This window comes from Amphiura filiformis, chromosome 20, assembly GCF_039555335.1.
Source record: "Amphiura filiformis chromosome 20, Afil_fr2py, whole genome shotgun sequence".
Taxonomy (NCBI): Eukaryota; Metazoa; Echinodermata; class Ophiuroidea; order Amphilepidida; family Amphiuridae; genus Amphiura; species Amphiura filiformis.
The window spans coordinates 58,818,363-58,831,437 of NC_092647.1; positions in this window are offsets into that span (position 1 = coordinate 58,818,363).

Below are 13,075 nucleotides of genomic sequence, written 5' to 3' on the forward strand. Positions count from 1 at the left end.
AAATCTCGAATTTTGACAAAACTACAGCACCTGAAGTCTTAATTTTTGTAGGGTATATTAGTTTAATAAAGTATTATAGCAATCGTGTAAAAACAGAATTTTGAAAAATATTGAGGGCGTCTTCATCAGCAAATGTTATTATATGGCTTTAATAGTGTTATTGTGTGTTTTGTATACAATTATATTGTATTTATGTTAACTTATTTATTTTATACTTTCGAGTGCCGCTGATGTAAAAACTACGAGGCTTACTATTAGACCTGAAACTACAGATTGAGACTGAAAATATGTAACTTTTCTATGCACATTTTTCTATGCATTTTTCTATGGTAAAATGTTACATTTTTTACAGAATGTTATTTTAATACAATAGGAACTTAAGAGCTCTTGAACATAATTTTTTAGAAGTGGCTCTATATCTCAAAAAATAGATTTTTCTGATATTTTGTGTAATGATGCATGTTAGGGTGTTGACTACTTGTGTGACTAAAAAAAATTCAAAAATCGGCTCGTTGCCATGGAAACGGCCAAAACCCAGATTCTGTCATTTTGGGCCAAATTGGCAGTGAAATTAGTTAAAAAACATGTTATTTCAAGTGTTCGCTGCAACTAAGCCATATAATGCTGGTACATTACGTTAAGTTCTTGTGAAAGGACATCTATTCATCTAATGATCAGCATATTTAGAGGTCAATAAGTTATTTTTAAGGGTACGTGCAGAGCCCATCTGCCAGGTGTATTTTCACTTTTTCATAAAATGTCATTTTAGCACCTAAAATATAATCATGAAAATCAACAACCCGGTGTTGCCAGGATTTTATCCATTCTAGTGTGGGTAGTACAAGCTAGGTACTTTACATTTTAGTAAAAATCAGCTTGGGCAAATGTTACTTCTAAATACAGTGTTGCCAGAAAAACCGGTATTTTTGCAAATTGACATTTTGTCAAATGACGCCTGTTTGTCACAATTTTGTGCATTTTGACAAATATTTTCCTTCAAGGTGAATCCAAACAACACTTTTTCGTCTTTGTAAATATCTAAATACTGAAAATTCAAAATTAGTGTTGCCAGAGTTCTTGATAAAACACCCAATATTAGTATTTTACTGATAGTATGATTTGTTGTTAATGGTTTGATTGGGAAATGCTTATTTCTAATTTTCATACATCGAATGTACATAGTATAGATTGTTATATGAATGTTTAAACACCTGAGCACAAAGTAAGTGTTGCCAGAATTCTTGATAAAACACCCAAAATCATAATGCCATGATCCAGTCCTCTCACGCTAAAGTTGACAACGTCAAAATTTGGTTTACTATCATCAATAGCTTGTCCTAAAAAGCGTATTCAAATTGTAAAAACCCCACGGTTCTAGTATTATCTAGTACAAAGTTATAGTCAGGGTAATTATGGGTATTAATTTTGTTCTTTGTTTTCTATTGAATTTTGAACTGGTCACTCCAACCTTACTGGACTGGATCAATAATAATCAAAAATATTGATATCAATTTCAGCAATAATTAAAAAATATATAAATATCGTTATCAATAATAAACAAAAATATTATCATCAATATCAAAAATATTAACATCAATAATATCAATAATAATCAAAAATATTAACATCAATATCAATAATTATCAAAAATATTAATATTAATATCAATATAATCAAAAATATTAATATCAAAAATAATCAAAAATATAAATATCAATTTCAATAATAATCAAGAATATTAATATCAATATCAATAATAATCAAAAATATTAATATCAATATGAATAATAATCAAAACTATTAATATCGATATCAATATGAATAATAATCAAAAATATTAATATGAATATGAATATGAATAATAATCAAAAATATATATCAAAATCAATAATAATCAAAAATATTAATATCAATAATAATCAAAAATATTGATATCAATTTCAGTAATAATTACAAAAAATATAAATATTAATATCAATATCAATTATAATCAAAAATAATGATATCAATTTCAGTAATAATTTAAAAAAATATATTTATCGTTATCAATAATAAACGAAAATATTATCATCAATATCAAAAATAAACAAAAACATTGACATCAATAATATCAATAATAATCAAAAATATTAACATCAATATCAATAATTATCAAAAATATTAATATTAATATCAAAAATAATCAACAATATAAATATCAATATCAATAATAATCAAGAATATTAATATCAATATCAATAATAATCAAAATATTAATATCCATATCAATAATAATAAAAATATTAATATCTATATCAATAATAATGAGAAATATTAATATCAAAATCAATAATGATCAAATATATTAACATCAATATCAATAAAAAATAAAAAATATTAATATCGATATCAATAATCAAAAATATTAATATCGATATCAATAATCAAAAATATTAATATGAATATGAATAATAATCAAAATATTAATATCAATATCAATAATAATCAAAAATAGTAATACTAATAGCAACTTTAAAATATTAAGATTTTGATATTGTTGATATTGATATTAATATTTTGATTATTATTGATATTAATATTTTGCTTATTATTGATATTAATATTAATATTTTGCTTATTATTGATATTGATATAAATATTTGTGATTGTTATTGATATTGATGTTAATATTTTGATTATTATTGATATTGATATTGATAGTTTTGTATTAATACTTTTAAATATTATTGATATATTGATGTGAATATTTTTTGATATTAACCCTAGAACTACGAAGTACCACCCCAAGATTTCTTATCCGTCATAAAAAAATGCGCGCATTTACGCCCCGACCTAAACTAATCATCATAGATGCGCTCATTTTAGTGTAAAAATGTTTACCAGCACATTACCTGGGGGTAGGACCGGCTGTCAAAGATGACCATAGAGGGGGTGTTGGTGAGGGCCACCAATGGTTTCTACAGTAAAATAAATTATTTTCATTTCGCTCATGTAAAATTATTATAAGCTATTGACTTTTTACTTGTTAGTTTGAGGAGAAAATTCGGTCAAATTGCATTTTTGTAGAATTTTAGCCGAAAATCAATTTTGCCAATACTTTTGTAAATAGCTGAAATTTTCCAAATTTGCATGGGCGCCCTCACATTATGACGTCACAGCGACATTATATGAGAGGAATGTTTGTACTTATTGGTATCACTGGGGTAGAGGAGAACCATAGCTATACATTGATTCCAAATATAACGGTATATGACGTTTATAATTGAAAATTAGGGGGTTGCAACCCCCCTTCGTAGTCCGTGTTACAAAATATGGCTCAGTAGTTCTAGGGTTAATGTTAATATTTTTGATGATTGTTGATAATGATGTTAATATATTTGATATTTTTAATATTATTGATGATAGTAAACCAAATTGATGTTAATACTTTTGATTATTATTTATATCGATATTAATAGTTTTGATTAGTATTGATAATGATGTTAATAGGCCTACATTGATATTATTATTAATATTGATGATAGTAAAAAAATTTGATGTTGGATCATGGCACATATAAATATATATATATATGATTTTGGGTGTTTTATCAAGAATTCTGGCAACACTTACTTTGTGCTCAGGTGTTTAAACATTCATATAACAATCTATACTATGTACATTCGATGTATGAAAATTAGAAATAAGCATTTCCTAACCAAACTATCAACACAAAATCACTAAAATGCTAATATTGGGTGTTTTATCAAGAATTCTGGCAACACTAATTTTGAATTTTCAGTGTTTAGATATTTACAAAGACGAACAAGTGTTGTTTGGATTTACCTTGAAGGAAAATATTTGTCAAAATGCACAAAATTGTGACAAAAGGCGTAATTTGACAAAATGTCAATTTGCAAAAATACCGGTTTTTCTGGCAACACTGTATTTAGAAGTATCATTTGCCCAAGCTGATTTTTATTAAAATGTTAAGTACCTAGCTTGTGCTACCCACACTAGAATGGACAACATCCTGGGAACACCGGGTTGTTGATTTTCATGATGATATTTTAGGTGCTAAAATGACATTTTATGAAAAAGTGAAAATACACCTGACAGATGGGCTCTGCACGTACCCTTAAGAATAACTTATTGACCTCTAAATATGCTGATCATCAGATGAATAGATGTCCTTTCACAAGAACTTAATGTAATGTACCAGCAATATATGGCTTAGATACAGCGAACACTTGAAATAACATGTTTTTTCACTAATTTCACTGCCAATTTGGCCCAAAATGACAGAATCTGGGTTTTGGCCGTTTCCATGGCAACGAGCCGATTTTTGAATTTTTTTTAGTCACACAAGTAGTCAACACCCTAACATGCATCATTGCACAAAATATCAGAAAAATCTATTTTTTAAGGTATAGAGCCACTTCTAAAAATTATGTTCAAGAGCTCTTAAATAGTCATTAGTAAAAGTCCCAAGCTTACATACGTCCAAATTAAGGAGAAATTCTTAATTCCTTACGACGATCAACGGTCAGTTTGCAATCCATGATGGCGGCCATATTGATACCCGATGTATTTTTTATTAGCTGTAACGGTACCTCGATTTTGAAACCAGCGAAATCCGTGCCACAAGCCTCGTCCCTCGTGAATTTTGGTGACATGAAGCGAATACTACCAAAGTTCAGATTCAACATTCGTTCAAAAGAAAACGCGACAATTTTTACCCATAAAACTACAGAAGAACATAAAAAAATGCATTTTAAGTAATATTTATGATCAACAATGTCATTTGAGAACGAAAAGTAAAAACAGCACTAAAAACCAAAATTCGCTGTGGGGTCGCGAATGCCATAGCAACATACGCTCGCCGTGGGTCTGTGTGAAAGGTTACGCTATCGCTTGTGGCAGAAGCAGCTATCATGGCGGCTTCCATGAATCGCAGTAACGAAGGATTAAAAGTGCTTTTTCTTTGTTAGGAATATTCCGAAATTCATATAGACCGTCTGGTATGTTTAATTTAGGGGTATATAACTATAGCCATTGATTAGTTTATGGTACAGATTTCCTTTAATTCGTATATACTTAAGGGAACTGGAATGAGCGTTTTGAGCGTTTCGACAGCATTTTTTGTGGGACATGAGAGCACATCAGACCTATCGAATTGCATTCTGAATACGAAGAATGTTTTTCTGATATCAAATAATTTTCATTTTATGAAATTCACGATATAATACAAATTTTATGACAAATTATTAAAATTTGATATTTTTCACATTTTGGAGATATAACAGTCCTCAAAGTAAATTTTATAAATTTAATGATATAGTCTTAATGTGTATGTAGCTGGGAGGAAAAGCCGACGATCAGTTGAAAATTTTGACCTTTCATATTGAAGATACGGATTTTTTTTCCAAAAAGACATTTTTTTTTGGTGTTTTGGGAAAAAAATTGCATATCTTCAATACGAAAGGTCAAAATTTTCAATTGATCGTCGGCTTTTCATCCCACCTACATACACTTTACGTAGAAATCATCAGATTAATAAAGTTTACTTCGAGTACTGTTAAATATCAAAAATATCAATTTCTAATGATTTGCCATAAAATGTGTATTACATTGCGAATTTCAAAAAATCAAAATTATTTGATATCAGAAGGCCATTATTCGTATTCAGAATGCAATTCGATATGTCTGATGTGCTCTAATGTCCCACAATTAATACTGTCCAAACGTTCATACCCCTTCCCGTAAGCATATTTTTGCATTGAATTCAATTAATGTTCGCATTGAACAAGTTTTGCCTCAATATGTATTTAAGTAATGCTAACAAGGATGTTTTAAGTTAGTTATAAAATACATTCGAAGCCAATAATATGTAACTATGTTAAATTGTTTAGATCACTTGTTGAGGTCTTCCAAGTAAAGAGTGATACATTTTTTGGGTGTGATCTTGCAAATCGAGATTGTTATGTATGCCTAACTGTGCTGAATTGGGTCATCTATTATATTTCCTTTGAGTTGAATTGCTGGTTTTGTTGGGAACTAACCGATTCAAGGCCCACTATAATCGTTTATCGTTTTCATTTCAACCAAGAAAAGCGAAATAAATAGCCCAATACGAATAAGAGAAATTCGTAATGTGTTACCTAGAACGGAAAACGATTAAATATTGAATCCAGGTACTAACTGTTCGTTCGTTTTCCTATCTCTTTACTTAGAGTAAAATCTAAAAACACACAATTTGTTTTATTCTTTTATGATATAATTAGAATGTTAACTTAAAATAACCATTTCATAAGTGTCTAAACTGCAAAAGAAAAGCAGTAACAAGTAGATTTGTTGACACCTGACTGCTTGCTTTTATAGGCAACAGTCAGTAATTTATGGAACTCCAAGATTCACAAACATGGAACCCCGTTGCGACCCATCGTGGACTTTACAGGCTCTATCTGGTTGATATTTTGAGCCCCATTGTTGGCCAATCTGAGCACCACGTTCTGAATTCGAAAAGTCTTGCGGAAGATCTAAAAGACATAGTCCTTACAAAAGATGAGATTCTCAATTCATTGGCGCTATTTACCAGTACCCCCATGATCGATCTCACTCTTCATGTTCTTCGTGAAAAACTAAGCGAAGATAAAGACCTCAAAAACAGAACACTCCTCACCATTATTGACATCATTGAACTTACCAAATTTTGTCTTGCCACGGTTGCCTACTTTAGCTACTCGGGTGATATTTACCGCCAACGGTTCGGTATGGCGATGGGTAGTCCTCTCAACCCCCTTGCGTGTAACATATTCATGGAGTGGTGTTACAAGTCGTACTGGACTCAAGGCCAAAATCACCTTTTACCCGACTCACACGAATGCACAACACAAATACACTGTTTGATTAAGCTAACACAATCTAAGTCTTTAATTGAAAACAAAGTATGATTGGTACCATATATGACAACAAATGCACATACAAAAGTATTCAAATAATAATAATCATTCTTTAACTAATTAGTACTTAGCCAGCATTCTTCTTCTTGAAGATAACACTAGCAGAGTTCTTGCAATGTTCTGGACGGCTGATGTAAATATCCTTAATCCCGTGACATCATTTCCGCCCGCGTCTTTGGAAAAGATATGTAAATGACGTGTTGGAAATAGTACGCAAAGGAGAAGTAGACAACCTAACTGAACACTTAAATTCCATCGACCCTACCAACAGCGTCAAGTTCACTTACGAGCAAGAACAAGAAGGTTCGATTTCCTTCCTCGACACCCTAATCACCAGAAAACCGGATGGATCAGTGAAACTCTGCATCTACCGAAAGAAAACGCACACTGACCAATATCTTCGGTTCTCCTCCCACCACACCTTACATCAAAAGCTGGGTGTTGTTAACGCTGTTAGACAGGAGTGAAGCGTTAATAACCGAGGAAGCGGACAGACAAAAAGAGGAGGGTAACATCCGCGAAGCGTTGACCACGTGTGGGTACCCGGATTGGTCAATCAACAATGTCAAAAAAGACAGATCCACTCCAAAGATAAAACTTTCCTCAAAACGAAAAGATGACAGTGAAAAAACCAAAGGCATGGTTGTGGTCCCCTATAGAGAAGGGGTATCCGAGCGAGTCTCCAGGGTGTTTAAAAAACACGGGTTTTCATAGCCATGAAGCCACACCGTACCATCCGCAGTATGCTCGTTCATCCGAAGGATAAACTTCTCCCTCAACAAAAAGCGGAAGCCATTTATGAGATCCCCTGCAGTGACTTCCCCAGTTCCTACATTGGTGAAACGGGCCGCCCCTTTGGTATCCGACTCAAAGAGCACCAGAAAGAGGTGGAGAAATTTGAATCAAAACCATTTACTCGAGCAAATCGCAAATCATCTGTCACGGACATTAACAAATCTACCATCACTGATCACGTGGCCTCTTCAAATCACTCCATCAATTGGGAGGACTCACAAGTTATTGATCGTGAAGCAGAAGTCATTTGGATCCGCCGAAGAGAACATGATACTCTAAACAAGGACGAGGGGGCCTATACGCACTCGACAACATCTTTGACCAACTCATCACGCCCTCTACGGTGCATCCTGTTACATATAAAAGCAAGCAGTCAGATGTGATGAGTTGCCAGTCTGAAGAACCCAGCAAACACAAAAACGTTTTTACAACGTTTTAAATAGGTTATAATTTGGGTTTTAGTTTAGATAAAAACGTTTTAATAACATCAAATGTCGGGTTATATAAAGGTTAAGAAAACGTTTTAAAACGTTTTGTATGAGAACACACTACAGCAATATTTTTAAAATGTTTTCAAAATGTTATTGTAAAATATTTTTTGCAAACATTTTTTGCCAAATATTTTGTCAACGAATGTTTTTGAATGTTATGAAAACATTTTACACCCTTTACATGCCCTTTATATCACCCGACATGTAAACCGTCGGACGCATCACATACTGGTCTATCTCGAAAAACACGCATTTCGAGAAAATCGCAATTGAAAATCTTCGTATTAAGTTAACCTTTCTATAATTTAATTAGACTATGGATTTTAATGAAAGTGGTTTTAAATGAAAGCATATACTTAACAAATTTATTTATGTGGAATTTTGAATTATATTTATGTATGCAGTATTGCTTAAAACTACACTAAAGTTGTAGTTCTGTATGTGAAATAGTTAATTTCCCGATATCGTATTTAAAATTCGTTTCATACTGGTCTATCTTGGGGGCTATCTCGATTTCGCGGACAATGATGTGACTTTAGACGCATCACATACTGGTCTATCTCGAGATAGACCAGTATGTAATGCACTTTCAATACGATATCGGGAAATTAACGATTCGATTTCACATACAGAACTACAACTTAAGTGTAGTTTTAAGCAATATTACATACATAAATATAATTAAAGATTCCACTTAAATAAATCTGCTAAGTATATGCTTTAATTTAAAACCACTTTCATGAAAATCCGTAGTCTAATTACATTATAGAAAGGTAAACTTAATACGAGGATTTTCAATTGCGATTTTCTAGAAATGCGTGTTTTTTTCGAGATAGATCAGTATGTGAAAATACGTATTTTGAAAAAATCATAGATAGTTTAAATTAAACATTTTATAACTAATTATCTAGGAAAAATTGAGGTCTGTAATTTGTTGTATTTGAAGAGCTCCGTAAAAAAGAACTATATACCAATTTTCTCAAAAAAGTCAAAAATTCAAGATAGACCAGTATGTGATGCACCCGACGAAACGTTTTCTGGCAGCCTTTTCTAACATTTTGCGAATAATGTCGAAAACGTTTTGTGTTTGCTGGGAAGCCACTAGTGTAGTGGTGAAACGTCACTAAAACGTGAGTAAATCACCTTCCGTTTTTTAGTTGGAATTGTTCAAAATGATCAAATTTCACAGTTGAAATCAACATTCAACTTGTTCAAAGAAGCCAAAGTTTTGTTGTAAACAATGCAGTCAACGGACAGAATGCGTACCAATTAGCCTCACCAACCAATCACAAACTACACACCCATGAAGAACTACAACTTCTAGCAAATGCCGTATAAGAATAGTTACAGAACAACAGCAACAATATCACCAATCTCCTAGCCTATCCACCTGATCAACAAGATGATGAATTTACAAGGAAGCAACAGCAAGTATCAAATCTCCAATAATGACGACTTGCAAATTACAATGCCCAGACCAGTAAACTGCATACCTAGATGCTAACTTTAACTTTAGAACTAATATGCCTCACAATGGCGAGATACGAAGTTACAAGTCGCCTAGTCATCCAGCGTTGGAAAAACAGCAAAATCATATCCCAAACTCCTCTCAGCCTGCTCATGACAACAGTCACAACACTAATCAGAATAAACACCCTACGATTACTGCAATGAATACTACTAAAGTCAACAAAGATACTGAACCAATGAACAGAAACAACACGAAGAAGTATGAATTTATATATATAGTGAGAATATTAGAACGAATCAACCAAGATTCCTGTCCGATGAAAGAACCAGAACCATTTCTTGGCATAGAAAAGGGATCGATGCCGGAAACTGTGTAGACACTAAGAGTAGGGAACATGCTTACAGATAACCAAGAAACCATGCCTCTGCTAGAAAACATGTAAGAATGGACAGTATGAACCAAAGAAGAACTCTTAGCCAAGCTACAGCCGGATGTTCTCCTGCAACTGGCGAAGTTCCCAAAAAGCCCTTTTTAGGAATGGGCAGAGCTTCTCAAGCAACGCCATGACACCAAATACCACTGCAGAATGTAAAGGACATCCAGATCATCACGTTCAATGTAAAAAACATCAATGCCAACACCATCGCCGTACAAGACATCGTGAAATTAACAGACATCCTTGCTGTACTGGAACATTGGTTGTTTAATTTCAAACAGCAGAAGCTTCCTGAATTTGATGCAAATTTCAGGATGGCAGCGAAATCTGTAGACAATGACAACCCATTATCTTCCTTCCAAAAAACCTGTGGGTATGGAGGTGTGGTCTTGTTTTGGAGGATTGAGCTGGACGGCAATACTAGATTACTGTCCGACGGTGGCAACAGGCTGATTTGCATTGAACTCAGCACCAGTACTGTGACCTACTGTCTCGTAAATGCCTACCTTCCATGCAGAGGGAAATCCTATGCTCATGATGAATACCAGTCTATCCTAGACGAGATCTCCAACAAGTATAGCGACTCACATGCTATTGTGCTGATGGCAGATCTTAATGTGTCACTGACTAGAGTGCCACCTAGTTCCAGAGATAAGCTACTCAAAAAGTTTTGCCGTAATCATAACGTATCTACTGAGGTACCTGTTATGGACACCTTTTTCCATGTGAATGGTATTGATGTCTCTCAAATTGACTACTTTCTGATTACTAAGGAGCACCATAATCTTCTCCAGATCCATGTCAACGTACCTAAAGATGCCAACTGCAAAAACGTATCCGATTACGAACAAGTGCATGCTACATTAAAGTACCGCTGCAACAAAGCGACTTTGACCAACTCTTCATCCCAACGCAATCGTAAAATCAACAGATATTAGAGGTGCGATCAATAAGTTCGTAGAACAAGGTACTTGAAAGAGTACTAGCCAAATTCTTTCTATCCCAATCTTGAACATGGTCATTGTATACCTTAATGCACCTGTCGCAATCTTTCTTGATTGCTGCATGAGCCATTCTTCAATGAAGGCTCACCAGCATTGATCACCAGTAAACCTGATTTTAAAATTTTTTTAAATAGGTTGCACTAACTGGAGGCCGTGCCTGGACCACAATATGGTTGCTTTAGTTAACTGACCTCTCTGTCGTGAATGACAGCTTGACAAACTGAGAACAGGGTAAAGGACACAATCCAAAAGCATTCCCATTCCAACCTTCTTCACTTGATAGCTTGCCTCAATTTTGCTATCAATTGTATGATATATGCCTATGATTGTACTTTCATTTCGCAAATGAACTGTCATCAAGACTCTCCCTGAATTTCAGAAATCAGCGATGAAGACCTTCCACTATGGTGACCGTGTAATGATCTTGTTAGGGGTGGGAGATCCTGGTGCGTCCACTGAATGGAATCACAATTCCAGCGATTAATGTATGTCTTATCACCTTTAACTTGATTTAGATGACACTTGTCTCAATCCTCATTCTAAGTGTATAGAAGGTATGGACCTGATTATGTCAACTGCTATCAATTGTGTGCATTAAGATTCTGGGACACCCGTCTAGAAGACACCCTGCAATACCCAAATGTTAATTAATGTATGTTGAAAACATGAGAGTTTTATTCATTACCAATGCCACTGTACCAGATAGTTTATCATTAGTGGTGACGTCAGCAAGTCTTTTATACCTTAGATGATTTTCAAGGACGCTCATTCCATCCTTGAACTCTAAGGACCATTTCGATGTTGTTGAATATCAAGAACTTCATCACCATTTACAGCAACTGTACATTGTTAAATTTCATTTTGACTATTTCAGCACCATCGGAATAAATTCCCATGATGACCCTGTGCTCATTACTGGTAGTACTTATGAATTCAAGGAGGTAGGCTTCCTCTGCAGAGTGTCCTGATAAGGCTGATCACCCTCGAATGCTGCAATGTTGTTAACCGAATCCATCAACCAAGCACTTGATCTGAAGAAACCGCTTTATACAACTTTCCATGATGTAAGCAAAGCGTTCGATGTGATAGATCATGAGATTCTATTTGACGAGCTTTACGAAGCTGGGGCTGACGGAGACTTATGGCTGCCTTTCAAATCCAGTGACCTCGGTCAAATGGAACGGATTCATCTCTGACAGCTTCACGATTCAGCAAGGTGTTAGACAGGGAGGCGTATCATCTTCTTCTATCTACAAAGTGTTCACCAATAGGCTCCTCGACCAACTGTCTAAACATCACAGGGGTCATCAGATTGGCACAGTCAACATTCCTGCTCCCACATGCGCAGATGACATGGTGGTCCTGTCAATTCACTCACTGTACTGATGCACAGGTTGCACTAGACCTAGTCAACAACTATGCTAATGACCATAGATATAAATTCAATACATCCAAGAGTGCTGCAATCTCCTTCAATGTGAATGTGGAGGCTGACCTGGAAATTGACAGTGAAGTATACCATACAATGAGGAAACAGCCCATCTAGGAATATGCCGAACACTCTTCATGTTGCATGCCAGAGTTCAATTTGTTAAGAAGAATAATGTACGCATTAATTGGTGCAGGGCTCCATGGAGGAATGGCCTTGCTCCACATACGCGTATATCTCATCACATCTGGTCAATGTATGCCTTACCAAGAATATTGTACGGTCTTGATGCCATATGCTGCAAGCAGGCTGACATCGACAAGGTTGAGAAGTTTCAGCGAAAGATACTGCGGCAATTTCAATTTTTGCCTAAATTAAATCACCTGCCCCTGCTAATGCTGCCGTTTATGGTTTGCTGGGCACAAACCCAGTTGAAGCCTGTGTCGACGCTGCCGTGCTTTCGCTATTTGGAAGCATAACCAGAGATATGAACAGCTCTGTAAAAGAG